This window comes from Leucoraja erinacea, unplaced genomic scaffold, assembly GCF_028641065.1.
Source record: "Leucoraja erinacea ecotype New England unplaced genomic scaffold, Leri_hhj_1 Leri_1244S, whole genome shotgun sequence".
In the NCBI taxonomy this organism is placed as follows: domain Eukaryota; kingdom Metazoa; phylum Chordata; class Chondrichthyes; order Rajiformes; family Rajidae; genus Leucoraja; species Leucoraja erinaceus.
In genome coordinates, this window is record NW_026575500.1 from 23,994 (window position 1) to 39,195 (window position 15,202).

At 41.6% G+C, this 15,202-nt stretch overlaps 1 long non-coding RNA gene across 2 annotated transcripts; it reads right to left on the reverse strand.

The window, feature by feature from the left end:
* Nucleotides 1-1,781: 1,781 nt before the first annotated feature.
* Nucleotides 1,782-12,765, reverse strand: LOC129715557 (uncharacterized). Of its 2 annotated transcripts, XR_008726523.1 has the most exons (3): nt 12,208-12,765; nt 11,051-11,123; nt 1,782-1,922 (listed from the first exon to the last, which is right to left on the reverse strand). It is a non-coding gene; the product is annotated as an uncharacterized LOC129715557 (long non-coding RNA). The 2 variants fall into 2 exon arrangements; XR_008726522.1 differs by lacking the exon at nt 12,208-12,765 and having other exon boundaries at nt 11,051-12,048.
* Between the last annotated feature and the right edge of the window lie 2,437 nt (nt 12,766-15,202).

Sequence of the window (15,202 nt, forward strand, 5' to 3'; positions counted from 1 at the left end):
AGCCGCGTCTATCCAGTCTTTCTTCATATGAAAGTCCTGACATCCCAGGAATCAGTCTGGTGAACCTTCTCTGTACTCCCTCTATGGTAAGAATGTCTTTCCTCAGATTAGGAGACCAAAACTGTACGCAATACTCCAGGTGTGGTCTCACCAAGACCCTGTACAACTGCAATAGGACCTCCCTGCTCCTATACTCAAATCCTTTTGCTATGAATGCTAAAATACCATTTGCTTTCTTCCCTGCCTGCTGCACCTGCATGCCTACTTTCAATGACTGGTGTACCATGACACCCAGGTCACGTTGCATCTCCCCTTTTCCTAATCGGCCACCATTCAGATAATAGTCTGCTTTCCTGTTTTTGCCACCAAAGTGGATAACCTCACATTTATCCACATTATACTGCATCTGCCATGCATTTGCCCACTCAGGAAGAGAGGAGGTAAACGCAGCCCTGTTCTCACCCATGGAGCTGCTGAAGAGTTTGGTGACAGCTTTACGTTCCTTGGCAACCATATCACCAGCAATCTATCCTGGCTTTGTCACATTGATACAGTGATCATAAAAGCGCAGCAGCGTATTTACTTCCATCGGTATCTGAGAGGTTTTGCATATCCATAAGCATTCTCTCCAACTTCTACAGATGCACTATATTCTCAGATGGTTGTAGAAACTTCTTTACTCTGGAACATGCAAGGAATGGGGAAAATAACCCAGTCCATCACGAGCTTGTTGCTTCCATCCAGTCCATCTGCATGGTCCACAGCAACAGGTAGGCTGGAGGTATCATCAAGGATCCCTGCCATCCAGACCATTCCCATTTCTCCCTTCTACATTCTGGACACACTGGAGCTTGAAAGCTTGTATGTCCAGACTGTAGAGCAGCATCTTCTCCACTGCTATCAGACTCCTGAACCAATCTGTTCTTTCCCTCCCCCTTCCCCATGGTGTTGTCACATACTCTAAACGCTACCTCATTCTGTTATTCCATTCTTGTATTGTTTATGTCTTTGTTCTTCTCAGATCTACTCTACAATCTTGCACCGTTCTGCTGTTTTGCACTCAATTTTATTTATTATTGCTGATCATTACTGAATATATACTGCGATTTGCATGTGAACTAGATTTACTAGACTGTTGCCTGGGTTTCAACAACTAAGTTACAGAGATAGGTTGAATAAGTTAGGTCTTTATTCTCTGGAGCGCAGAAGGTTAAGGGGGGACTTGATAGAGGTCTTTAAAATGATGAGAGGGATAGACAGAGTTGATGTGGACAAACTATTCCCTTTGAGAATAGGGAAGATTCAAACAAGAGGACATGACTTCAGAATTAAGGGACGGAAGTTTAGGGGTAATATGAGGGGGAACTTCTTTACTCAGAGAGTGGTAGCGGTGTGGAATGAGCTTCCAGTGTGAGTGGTGGAGGCAGGTTCATTGGTATCCTTTAAAAATAAATTGGATAGGTATATGGATGAGAAGGGAATGGAGGGTTGTGGTATGATTGCAGGCAGGTGGGACTAAGGGAAAAAAAGTTGTTCGGCACGGACTTGTAGGGCCGAGATGGCCTGTTTCCGTGCTGTAATTGTTATATGGTTATATGGTTAACTATGAATGTTATTGCGTTCTGATGCATGAAACAATAAACTAATCTGAAGCTAATTTGCAGCAATAGATCCAGGAAATGTTAAGTGCAGATGAACATGTGCTCATTGGACATATCTTCAGCAGGAATGGCCTCGTAATATTTAGGGTTTGGTGTATTTATTTTTATTTCCACAGAGCCCTTTGAAAGCCTGATTCAGAATGCCAGCGTTTTTCATTGCTCTCACTGTCTGGTCTGGTCTGGTCACATCACTTTCAAAAACTGATAGAGGCTGAAAATGCAAGAATTCATTGTGCCTGAATCCCATCTGAATCGCTAAATCTGGAAGAAAAAAAGGCAAAAAACACGCATTAGATGTACTGCAGGTAAAAATTCAATTAAATTAAACAGTGCAACTTGTTTGTATTTGTTAAACTAGTGTAAATGACCACAGAAATGCAATCACTATTAACGGCACGCAAAAAGAATATCACCTTGTTCTAAAGAAGGGTTTTGGCCCTAAACGTCACCTGTTTCCTTTGCTCCATAGATGCTGCCTCACCCGCTGAATTTCTCCAGCATTTTTGTCTACCTTCGATTTTCCATCATCTGCAGTTCCTTCTCAATCACCTTGTTCTAACTGTTACCAACATTTATTGGGGGAGAAACATGTCTTCAGATGTGCTAAATGTCCAAAAGATTGACACAAAAAGCTGTGGTAACTCAGCAGTAACAGGCAGCATCTCTGGAGAGAAGGAATGGGTAACATTTCGGGTCGAGACCCTTCTTCAGATCCAGACGTATTAACTCTCAGTTGTACAATCCCTGCCCATACTTGGTACCATTGGCATTAATAAGGAATTATTCTCTCACATACTTTAGTGTTCATGACTAAGAACAAAATGTCTTCCCCCAACACCCTCTGCTGTGCACAAACCTGGCCTCAACAGATCAGATTAATAAACGTTTCCAATTTTCAACTGTTTCAACTGCAGCGAGACCTGGGTGTCATGGTACACCAGTCATTGAAGGTAGGCATGCAGGTGCAGCAGGCAGTAAAGAAAGCGAATGGTATGTTAGCTTTCATTGCAAAAGGATTTGAGTATAGGAGCAGGGAGGTTCTACTGCAGTTGTACAAGGTCTTGGTGAGACCACACCTGGAGTATTGTGTACAGTTTTGGTCTCCAAATCTGAGGAAGGACATTATTGCCATAGAGGGAGTGCAGAGACGGTTCACCAGACTGATTCCTGGGATGTCAGGACTGTCTTATGAAGAAAGACTGGATAGACTTGGTTTATACTCTCTAGAATTTAGAAGATTGAGAGGGGATCTTATAGAAACTTACAAAATTCTTAAGGGGTTGGACAGGCTAGATGCAGGAAGATTGTTCCCGATGTTAGGGAAGTCCAGGACAAGGGGGGTCACAGCTTAAGGATAAGGGGGAAATCCTTTAAAACCGAGATGAGAAGAACTTTTTTCACACAGAGAGTGGTGAATCTCTGGAACTCTCTGCCACAGAGGGTAGTTGAGGCCAGTTCATTGGCTATATTTAAGAGGGAGTTAGATGTGGCCCTTGTGGCTAAGGGGATCAGGGGGTATGGAGAGAAGGCAGGTACGGAATACTGAGTTGGATGATCAGCCATGATCATATTGAATGGCGGTGCAGGCTCGAAGGGCCGAATGGCCTACTCCTGCACCTAATTTCTATGTTTCTATGTTTCTATGTTTCTAGCCTTTTGAGGAAGATTTTCAGATCCATTTTTTCCCCAGGTGTGAACCAATCAATTAATCAATCGACCTTTATTGTCATCTTGCAAAGCAACAGTTGCACAGTGCAAAATGAGAAGACGTTTCCCAGGGAATACCCGAGCATCACACATAAAACTTAAAACATTTCACACATAATAACAATAAAAAAACAATCCAGTCCCTGATGAAACAGTATAAATAGTTAAAAGCAGGTAAAACAGCAACAATAAAATACAGTAAAAAAATACAGTAAAAAACAGTCACTAAAGTGTCCAGGGCAGCTGATTTGAGTGCCAGAGTTATTAAAATGTCAGTGCAAAGCCGCAGAATCAGGGGGAGTGACTGTTTAGCAGCTTCACAGCCTGTGGCAGGAAGTCCGGACCTTGATGCTACGGTATCTCTTGCCTGATGGCAGGAGATCCAGGTGTGTGTGGAGGGGGTGCAGTTTGTCCTTAGCTATTCTCAGAGCCTTTTTCAGACAACGGCTCTGGAACAGTTCTTGTACCGAGGGTAGGGAGACGCCAATGATCCTCTCTGCTCCCCTCACTACCCTCTGCAGAGCCTTCCTGTCTGAGCAGTTACAGTTGGAGTACCACGTGTTTATGCAGTACGTGAGTACAGACTCCACCGTACCCCTGTAGAAAGTCCTGAGGATGTTGGTGGGGAGTGAGGCCTGTTTGAGTTTCCTCGGGAAGGCACGGCATAGCCAACTTTTAAAAGATGTTTTGTTTTTCCGACTGACCAGACTTATGTACAGCAAGGCAATACAATGCAGGGTTCTATTAATAGATCTCAGGTGATGGACCAACTTTTAAAATAATAATTAGTTTGAGAACGAAACTACAACAACTGAAACATGTCTTTAATTGTAAGAGAATAAAGCAAACAAACAAACAAACAACCAAACAAAAAAAACAAACACATAAATAAATAAATAAATAAATAGATAGACACATAAATAAATAGATAAATAAATAAATAGATAGATGGATAAATAAATAAATAAATCGATAGGCAAATAGATAAATAAATAAATAAATAAATAAATAGATGAACAGATAAATGAATAAATAAACAAATAAATAGATAAATAAATAAATAGATAGACAGGTGGATAGATAAATAGACAGATAAATAAATAAACAGATAAATAAATAAATAGATAAATAAATAAATAAATAAATAGATACATGGATAAATAAACAAATAAATAAATAAATAAATAGGTAAATAAATAAATAGGTGGATAGATAAACAGATAGATAAATAAATAAATAAATAGATAGATAAATAAATAAATAGATAGATAGATAGATAGATAAATGAATAAATAAACAAATAAATAGATAAATAAATAAATAAATAAGTAGATAGATAAATAAATAAATAGATAAATAAATAAATGAATAGATACATGAATAAATAAATAGATAGATAAATGAATAAATAAATAGATAGATAAATGAATGAATGAATGAATGAAAGGATAAATAAATGAATAAATAGGCTGATGCATGGATGTACCAATGGATGAATGAACATGTTCTAAAATACTGGCCAGTTGTGTAGTTTTGTGAAGATTTTGCTTTTACTATAATGCAGATATTTTTCAGTGAAAACATGAGCCTTGATTTCACTGGAGCCTGCAAGGTTTTGACCTGAACTGCCAATCACATGTACCTCAAAGTGGACATAAAACACAGAACAGTACAACACAGGAACAGGTCCTATGCCGACAATTTCTGTGCCAAATTCAGTATGATGCCAATTCAGACTTAACCCCATTTGCCTGCACATGCCCCGTTTGCATTCAATCCCTGCTTATTCATGCAAAAATTGGAAAGCATTATTTTAGAATTGCAATTGCTCCTGGGCAGAAGTAGAAGATGGTTTTTGCTTAAGCCCTCAATTGATAGCAGTGCAATTACTATTCCTAGCTTCTGCGGAACCATGCTATTACCTCTGGTTTCTCAACCATAAGTCTTGCGTTTCAGGCTGACAGCCAAAAATATAATTTGTCGAGGCTCACAAGAACCAGATGCCGAGAAGGCTGGCCATCAGGTTCAGTGAATGTGACATGGTTGTTGTTCTTTTCTAAGTCATCATTATTTTAACCTGCTGTTGTCACAAAGTGCTACTCCACATTCAAACCTCCAGAATTATTGCCCGTTTACTTGCTCACAAACTAGACATTCAGCACCCACATGGGTTACAATCCCCAGATGACAATCGGGCTAAGAAGCGGCAATTAATGTTCATGTTGTATGATATAATGACTATCCAATGAGATCAGCCACTTCCCCTTGCCATTTAATAGCATTAGTATCATAAAATCCTCTATCGTCAACGTTCAGTTAAGTAATTGGTCTCACCACATAATTGCTAACCACTGGACTATGTTCAAGGCTGGGTAGTTTTTAGCAAGGAATTCAGTTCCTGACTTCTCAAAAACTTCCAAAGGTTTTGATTTAGGTTTAGGTTTGTTTTTTTGTACCAGTGTACAATGAAATGCTTTGTTTTGCATGGTATCTAATCAGCTCAGATTATACTATACAAAATTATTATTACGCCAAGCTCGTGCAATAGGTAGATCAAAGATACAGAAAGTCAATATAGTTCTCAGAATTGTAGCACACTAGTTTCAGAGACCAAGTCCAATGTTGGCAATGGGGTAGAGTATCCTAGTTTATGGAGGAAATGTTCAGAAGCCTGATAACAGAGGGGAAGATGCTATTCCTGAGTCTGGTGGCACGCGCTTTCAAGTTTCTGTATCTTCTGCTTGGTGGGAATATGGAGAAGGAATGACCATGATGGCGGAAGTCTTTGATTATACTGGGTGTGTTTCTGAGGCAGCGTGAAGTGCAGATGGATTCAATGGTGGAGAGTTTAGTCTGTTGATGGACTAGGCTACACCCACAAGTCCCCAATTTCTTCTGGTCTTGGACAGAGCAGTTTCCAAACCAGGCTGTGCTGCAACCCGACCGAATGCTTTCTATGGTGCATCAATAGATGCTTGCACACGTAATAGGAAGGACACCAAATTTTCTCAGTCTCCTGAGGGAGTAGAGAGATTGGTGTGGCTTCTTGGCTGCTGCTTTGGTACCCGGACGGGGCTTCGAAGGATGAGAAGCCAAAGTGAAAGAGTGGAAGCCAAGATACCGGATGGAAACGATGCAGGAAAGTCAGATAACTGGACGGACACGACGCCCTAAAGCCAAATAACCTAACGCACGCAACACCAAAAAGCCAAATAACCAAACGCACACAAAAATAGAGAGAGTACAGAGGAGATTTACTAGAATGTTGCCTGGGTTTCAACAACTAAGTTACAGAGATAGGTTGAATAAGTTAGGTCTTTATTCTCTGGAGCGCAGAAGGTTAAGGGGAGACTTGATAGAGGTCTTTAAAATGATGAGAGGGATAGACAGAGTTGATGTGGACAAGCTTTTCCCTTTGAGAATAGGGAAGATTCAAACAAGAGGACATGACTTCAGAATTAAGGGACAAAAGTTTAGGGGTAATATGAGGAGGAATTTCTTTACTCAGAGAGTGGTAGCGGTGTAGAATGAGCTTCCAGTGGAAGTGGTGGAGGCAGGTTCATTGATATCATTTAAAAATAAATTGGATAGGCATATGGATGAGAAGGGAATGGAGGGTTATGGTATGAGTGCAGGCCGGTGGGACTAAGGGTAAAAAAAAAATGTGTTCGGCACGGACTTGTAGGGCTGAGATGGCCTGTTTCCGTGCTGTAATTGTTATATGCTATATGGTTAACACCAAAAAGCCAAATAACCAAACGGACTCATTGCCGAAAAGCCAAATAACCTAACGGACATGACGCCAATAGGCCAAATAAGCAAACAGACGTGACGTTGAAAAGCCAAATAACCTAATGGACGCGATGCCCTAAAGCCAGATAAGGAGGGTTTAGCCAGGTAAGGACAGGAGGGTGGGGAGGATTTTTAATTTTCCTTCTCTGCTTTTGGACCTCGCGTCCGTTCGGTTATTTGGCTTTGCAGTGTTGCGTCCGTTCGGTTATTTGGCTTTTCGGTGCCGTTTCCGTTCAGTATCTCGACTTCCACTTCTTCGCTTCGGCTTCTCGTCCTTCGACACCCCATCTGCACACGGTTGCTTCAATGTGGTTGGTCCACTACAGATCGTCAGTATGAAGAAACACACTCTATATGTTCAGATAGGTGCATCTTCAACAGCACTTAAGGGAACTGATGTCTTCTTTGTACCTTCACTTCAAAAACCACAGCAATTCCAGATGGGGACTCATTAACAGTTCATCCAGGACAATTAGGGGAAATGCAACAATTGTTAGCCTTGTCAGTGTCTCCCATCATCTGCCTTGTTCCTTAATGTTCTACTCTTGCTCTGCTTTCCCCTTCCCATTTCTCATCTACATGAGAAAGTGCTGTCTCAGATCCCATGCTGGTGACATAGAAACATAGAACATAGAAACATAGAAATTAGGTGCAGGAGTAGGCCATTCGGCCCTTCGAGCCTGCACCGCCATTCAATATGATCATGGCTGATCATCCAACTCAGTATCCCGTACCTGCCTTCTCTCCATACCCCCTGATCCCTTTAGCCACAAGGGCCACATCTAACTCCCTCTTAAATATAGCCAATGAACTGGCCTCAACTACCCTCTGTGGCAGAGAGTTCCAGAGATTCACCACTCTCTGTGTGAAAAAAGTTCTTCTCATCTCGGTTTTAAAGGATTTCCTCCTTATCCTTAAGCTGTGACCCCTTGTCCTGGACTTCCCTAACATCGGGAACAATCTTCCTGCATCTAGCCTGTCCAACCCCTTAAGAATTTTGTAACTTTCTATAAGATCCCCTCTCAATCTCCTAAATTCTAGAGAGTATAAACCAAGTCTATCCAGTCTTTCTTCATAAGACAGTCCTGACATCCCAGGAATCAGTCTGGTGAACCGTCTCTGCACTCCCTCTATGGCAATAATGTCCTTCCTCAGATTTGGAGATGAAAACTGTACGCAATACTCCAGGTGCGGTCTCACCAAGACCCTGTACAACTGCAGTAGAACGTCCCTGCTCCTATACTCAAATCCTTTTGCAATGAAAGCTAACATACCATTCGCTTTCTTTACTGCCTGCTGCACCTGCATGCCTACCTTCAATGACTGGTGTACCATGACACCCAGGTCTCGCTGCATCTCCCCCTTTCCCAATCGGCCACCATTTAGATAATAGTCTGCTTTCCCGTTTTTTGCCACCAAAATGTATAACCTCACATTTATCCGCATTATACTGCATTTGCCAAACATTTGCGTTAGCGAGTGACACAGTGGTACCTCGGTAACGTTGATCTCATTCGCTCTGCTACCTACATAGACTTTACAGAGATGTTCCCAGGAATGAGAAGGTTAACCTATGATGAGCATTTGTCGGCACTGGGCCTGTACTCGCTGGAATTTAGAAGAATGAGGGGGACCTCATTGAAACATAAAGAATAGTGAAAGGCTTGGACAGAGTGGATGTGGAGAGGATGTTTCCACTAGTGGGAGAGACTAGGACTAGAGGTTATAGCCTTAGAATTAAAGGAGGTTATTTTGGGAAGGAAATGATGAGGAATTTCTTTCATCAGAGGGTGGTGAATCTGTGGAATTCTTTGCCACAGAAGGCCGTGGAGGCTGTCAGTGGGATATTTTTAAGGCAGAGATAGATATATTATTGGTTAGTACAGGTGTCAGAGATTGTGGGGAGAAGGCAGGGGAATGGGATTAGGAGGGAGCGATAGATCAGCCATGATAGAATGACGGTGTACCCTTGATGGGCTGAATGGCCTAATTCTACTCCCATTCCTTATGACAATACGACATAACAATAAGCATTGCATGTCCTTAACCTAGTTCCCAAGCCTAGCAGCGGCTCATCCAAAAGCTCCCCATGACTTTCGCTCCGAACTTTAGTGCAATGATTAATGGATATTCCTTTAACTACCTGTGCCCAGGCTCTATAATTTTCTGACAATATTTCAAACAATATACAATCAGCCTAGCGATATTTTTTTCCTTCAAACTGGATTGTGTAATCACCTATAATTTATCTAGGACACTCTAAACAATGTCACAAGCGTCCCCAGCAATTCAAAGTAGATCTTGTTACAATTATCGAATCTTGCACTAATATGTCAAACGATTGACAAAATATTTAAATTTGTTAGATGAAAGTAAACTCTAATAATCTCAGACTTTTAGTGTGGTTACGCAGGAAGGAAATCAATGCTGCAACAGCAAAGAGAATGCCTTTGACTTCTAGAACAGCGCATCAAAATAATTTTCTGAAGGATATGTTCACCTTTTTAAATGCTCCGCGTGGAATCTATCAATGGGGGCCTCTGTCCCAATCTCATTGTACCTGCTAATGTTGTATGATGCTATGGGCAGCCAGCACCTGGAGGACAGTTCTCATCCCTGCCATGTTAAATGGCGAGTAGTTCCATAAGTCAAGTCAAGTCAAGTCAAGTCAAGTTTATTTGTCACATACACATATGAGATGTGCAGTGAAATGAAAGTGGCAATGCTCGCGGACTTTTGTGCAAAAGACAAACTACAAAACAACCAAACAAAATATAAACACAATCATAACACACATATTCTTTTACATAATAAATAATGGATAATGGAAGGAAAAAACGTTCAGTAGAGTTAGTCCCTGGTGAGATAGGCATTTACAGTCCGAGTACTAAGGCTACTCATGGGACCAACCTTCATTGTCATAGACAAAAGCCACTGAGACACATGTCTAAGAAAATGTCTTGGAAGACATAGGTTTTTACTGGCTATAGAAAGTACAAAATAAATGATGGTTAAAGAGTCAATTGTCGCCATGGGCTTGGTGGACTGAAGGGCTTGTTTCCACACTGTAAATTAACATCTTTCCTATGACAGGGTGACCAAACCAATCACATACTCCAAATGTGGCATCACCAATTTCTTGTACAACTGTAAAATGACCTTCCAACTTCTATACTCAGATTGATGAAGGCCAAAATCCAAAAAGACATTCAGAGAATCTCTTAGCAGCTTCGCAGTGCTCAGATGACAGCTAAAGAAGGCGAGAGTCCGCCAGCAGCTGTTAACCGACTGTTCCAAAACGCTGGCAACCGCAGAGTCCGAGGCATTCACGGTAACTGCTGTGGGGTCATCGGCCAACGGCTGCACGAGCATAGTTGCCCAAGCCAAGGCCTCCTTCGCCCCATTCAAACGCCACCGTGGCGACAGCGTCCCACTGTATCTGCCGTTCTTGCCGCTCTGCAACCGGAAAAGCGGCAGCCAAAGTTCGGAACGAACCGGTGGTAAAATGTGACCATCCCCACAAATTCCCAGAGGCCACGCACTGCAGCAGGCGGCGGGAACTGGCGGATTGCCTCAACCCTGTCAGGCAGAGCCACTGCTCCATGCCATGTCACGCGATGACCCAGGAGGCTGATAGCCCGGAGGCCTAACTGGCACTTGCCAGGGTTAATCACGATGCCATGATCACTGAGGCGTTGGAAGGGTACTCGCAGGTGGGCGCAGTGTTCCTCTCGCGAGCGACTTGCCACAAGGATGCCGTCCAAGTAGACAAACAGGAAGTCAAGCCCGCACACCATGGTGTCCATTAGGCACTGAAAGGCATGCGCGGTGTTCTTGAGACCAAAGGGCATCCGCAGGAACTCAAACAATCCAAACGACGTGATAATTACCATCTTGGGGACATCTTCTGGTCGCTCAAGGATCCGGTGATATCCCCGGACTAGGTCAATCTTGGAGAATAACCTAACATAGAAATAGAAACATAGAAAATAGGTGCAGTTGGAGGCCATTTGGCCCCTTGAGCCAGCACCGCCATTCATTGTGATCATGGCTGATCGTCCCCAATCAATAACCCATGCCTGCCTTCTCCCCATATACCTTGATTCCACTAGCCCCAAGAGCTCTATCTAACTCTATCTAAAATCCATCCAATGACTTGGCCTCCACTGCCCTCTGCGGCAGGGATTTCCACAAATTCACAATTCTCTAGCGTGAAAAAGTTTTTTCTGACCTCAGTCTTAAATGGATTCCCCTTTATTCTAAGACTGTGGCCTCTGGTTCTGAACGCACCTCATCCTTCTAAACTCCAGTGAATACAAGCCTAGTCTTTTCAATCTCTCCTCATATGACAGTCCCACCATCCCAGGGATCAATCTCGTGAACCTAGGCTACACTGCCTCAATCACAAGGATGTCCTTCCTCAAATTAGGAGACCAAAACTGTACACAATACTCCAAATGTGGTCTCACCAGAGCCCTATACAACTGCAGAAGAACCTCTTTACTCCTATACTGAAATCCTCTTGTTATGAAGGCCAACATTCCATTAGCTTTCTTCACTGCCTGCTGTACCTGCACTCCAACTTTCAGTGACTGGTGTACAAGGACACCCAGGTCTCGCTGCACCTCCCCCTTGCCTAACCTAACCCCATTGAGATATTAATCTGCCTCCTTGTTTTTGCCGCCAAAGTGGATAACCTCACATTTATCTATATTATACTGCATCTGCCACGCATCTGCCCACTCACTCAACCTGTCCAGGTCTCCCTGCAACCTCCTAACATCCTCTTCACAGTTCACACTGCCACCCAGCTTTGTGTCATCCGCAAACTTGCTAGTGTTGCTCCTAATTCCCTCTTCCAAATCATTAATATATATGGTAAACAGTTGCGGCCCCCAACACCGAGCCTTGCGGCACTCCACTCGCCACTACCTGCCATTCTGAAAAGGACCCATTCACTACTGCTCTTTGCTTCCTGTCTGCCAACCAATTTTCTATCCATGTCAACACCCTACCCCCAATACCATGTGCTCTAATTTTAGTTTACCTGGTATGTCTTTACATTGCTGCTGTGACATGTTCTTCTATGGTGAAGAGTGACCTCAGTGGTGAAATCTCCTGATAAAGGCCGTTATTAAAATTTTGGACACGTATATCCTTTGGGAACTGTGGAAATGTTATTCATCAAAAAGAATGTCTTTTCTCAGTCTTCGACCATGTCCCCAAAGACAATAAGTTCCTAACATCATTCATTGTTTCTGCACGTGTAAGTTTGAAGGTAACAGTTGACTAGGCAGGTAAGGCAATGAAAATAAGAATCGAGTAGGCTGTATATACACTTGAAGTAGCAATTATAAAAACTTTCTATGCAACGGAAATAGCAGAGAAACAGACAGGTTACAAAGTGAATGTAACCATGGATCAGATTTCCCATACAGCAAAGGTAACTGTCAAAAATGCTGCTCATGCTGTTCAAGCCACAAGCAAAGAGGCGCTCAAGGCATTGCAAATAGCATTGAAATAAGATGCTGGTAAAATGAACGAAGCAATGCAAAAAGTTATCTATGCACTTCAGAGAAAGCAAAAACTGACAAACACATCTATGCAGCATTATAAGTACACGAGGGGATGTTTAAATGGTAAGTTGTAAACTAATAATTCACTGCATCCATCACAATGACATTAATAACTGATGTCACAATAACTATTCTGACCTCAACATAACCAGTTTCTGAAATGTATGCCAATCAGTGATAATTGAAAAACAAGTGTTTAAAATCTTTTTTAAAAAGTCACTGGTTGGTTGGGCTGAATCTTCCAGGCTATAACCAATGATTCGAATGGGAGACCATTAAAATTCAGCCATTCCTTAGGTAATAATGCTTGAATTGAATGTGGACCTCATGAAATATATCTGTGACTAAGCTACAACGGCAGACTTCATGTGGACCCTAGCAACAGAGTCTGGACATGTTGGGATTCCCCTGCACTTCACTGGGAATCTATCTCTGTGATCCAATGTCAGACAAACCAACTGAGGATCAGAAACCCATAGAATGGGAATTTCCAGCTCGGAGATTAGGAAGAATCAGGTAATTTGTTTTATGTTATTTATTTAATTTTTTTAAATTTTAATGTATGAATCAATTTGTGATCTTTCAACATATTAATATATTTCTAAACTTTTTGGAGTAATCTTTTTAAAAATGTAGTTATTTTTAAGGATCACTGTATGAGAGATACATTTAGGAACTGTTAATGAAGCCTGGAGTTTGACGGGGGGGGGGGGGGGTTGGAGAGCTTGGTCCCCAACCTCACTGGAGAGGGGTATCAGAGATGCAGCCCCTGGGACTCCATATAACAATAACATATAACAATTACAGCACGGAAACAGGCCATCTCGGCCCTACAAGTCCGTGCCAAACAACCTTTTTCCCTTAGTCCCACCTGCCTGCACTCATACCATAACCCTCCATTCCCTTCTCATCCATATGCCTACCTAATTTATTTTTAAATTATACCAACGAACCTGCCTCCACCACTTCCACTGGAAGCTCATTCCACACAGCTACCACTATCTGAGTAAAGAAGTTCCCCCTCATGTTACCCATAAACTTCTGTCCCTTAATTCTGAAGTCATGTCCTCTTGTTTGAATCTTCCCTATTCTCAAAGGGAAAAGCTTGTCCACATCAACTCTGTCTATCCCTCTCATCATTTTAAAGACCTCTATCAAGTCCCCCCTTAACCTTCTGCGCTCCAGAGAATAAAGACATAACTTATTCAACCTATCTCTGTAACTTAGTTGATGAAACCCAGGCAACATTCTAGTAAATCTCCTCTGTACTCTCTCTATTTTGTTGACATCCTTCCTATAATTGGGCGACCAAAATTGTACACCATACTCCAGATTTGGCCTCATCAATGCCTTGTACAATTTTAACATTACATCCCAGCTTCTATACTCAATGCTCTGATTTATAAAGGCTAGCATACCAAAAGCTTTCTTTACCACCCTATCTATATGAGATTCCACCTTCAAGGAACTATGCACGGTTATTCCCAGATCCCTCTGTTCAACTGTATTCTTCAATTCCCTACCATTTACCATGTACGTCCTATTTTGATGTGTCCTGCCAAGGTGTAGCACCTCACATTTATCAGCATTAAACTCCATCTGCCATCTTTCAGCCCATTCTTCCAAAAATCCAAATTATTATAGATTGAAGCATTCTGAAACAAATATAAAACATCTTACTTGGATGACCTGAAATTAAAGCATATAATTAGTTAATTACCTAATTGTATCTAATTAGAAAATTGACCGTTGTGACGGAAATAGTAAAAAAACACCCAGACTGCTTTGAAAATTTTAAAATGTGATATTCTCAAAATCAGAACTTTAATATTATTGTATTATATGCTGAAAATCCGTAACAGATAGGTAAATAAATTACAATTTCTAGCATGAGACCAGGTCTTTATGGAGAAGATCAGTTGCTAGCTGGTACATTGGCATATCATAACCAGTAGCATCATCATACTCCTCAGATTGTAACCAATAAGCAACTCTGTACACTTTGTTTTTCCTCAACTTTTCAATTTTGGCATTGTAAACACAAGTTTTTGCTCTTCAAACCACGCATGACATGCCTTTCTGCACACTACTTTCCCATTAACAATGTTCTGTAGATTCCATTTCTTAAGAAAAGGATAATTTAAAAGAATAGCCTAAGTATTCAAATAACAAACTAATCCCAATTTATATGCTAGATGGAAGGAATTTAATGTATAACCATATAATATAACCATATAACAATTACAGCACGGAAACAGGCCATCTCGACCCTTCTAGTCCGTGCCGAACACATAATCTCCCCTAGTCCCATATACAGACCATAACCCTCCATTCCCTTCCCATCCATATAACTATCCAATTTATTTTTAAATGATAAAAAACGAACCTGCCTCCACCACCTTCACTGGAAGCTCATTCCACACAGCTACCACTCTCTGAGTAAAGAAGTTCCCCCTCATGTTACCC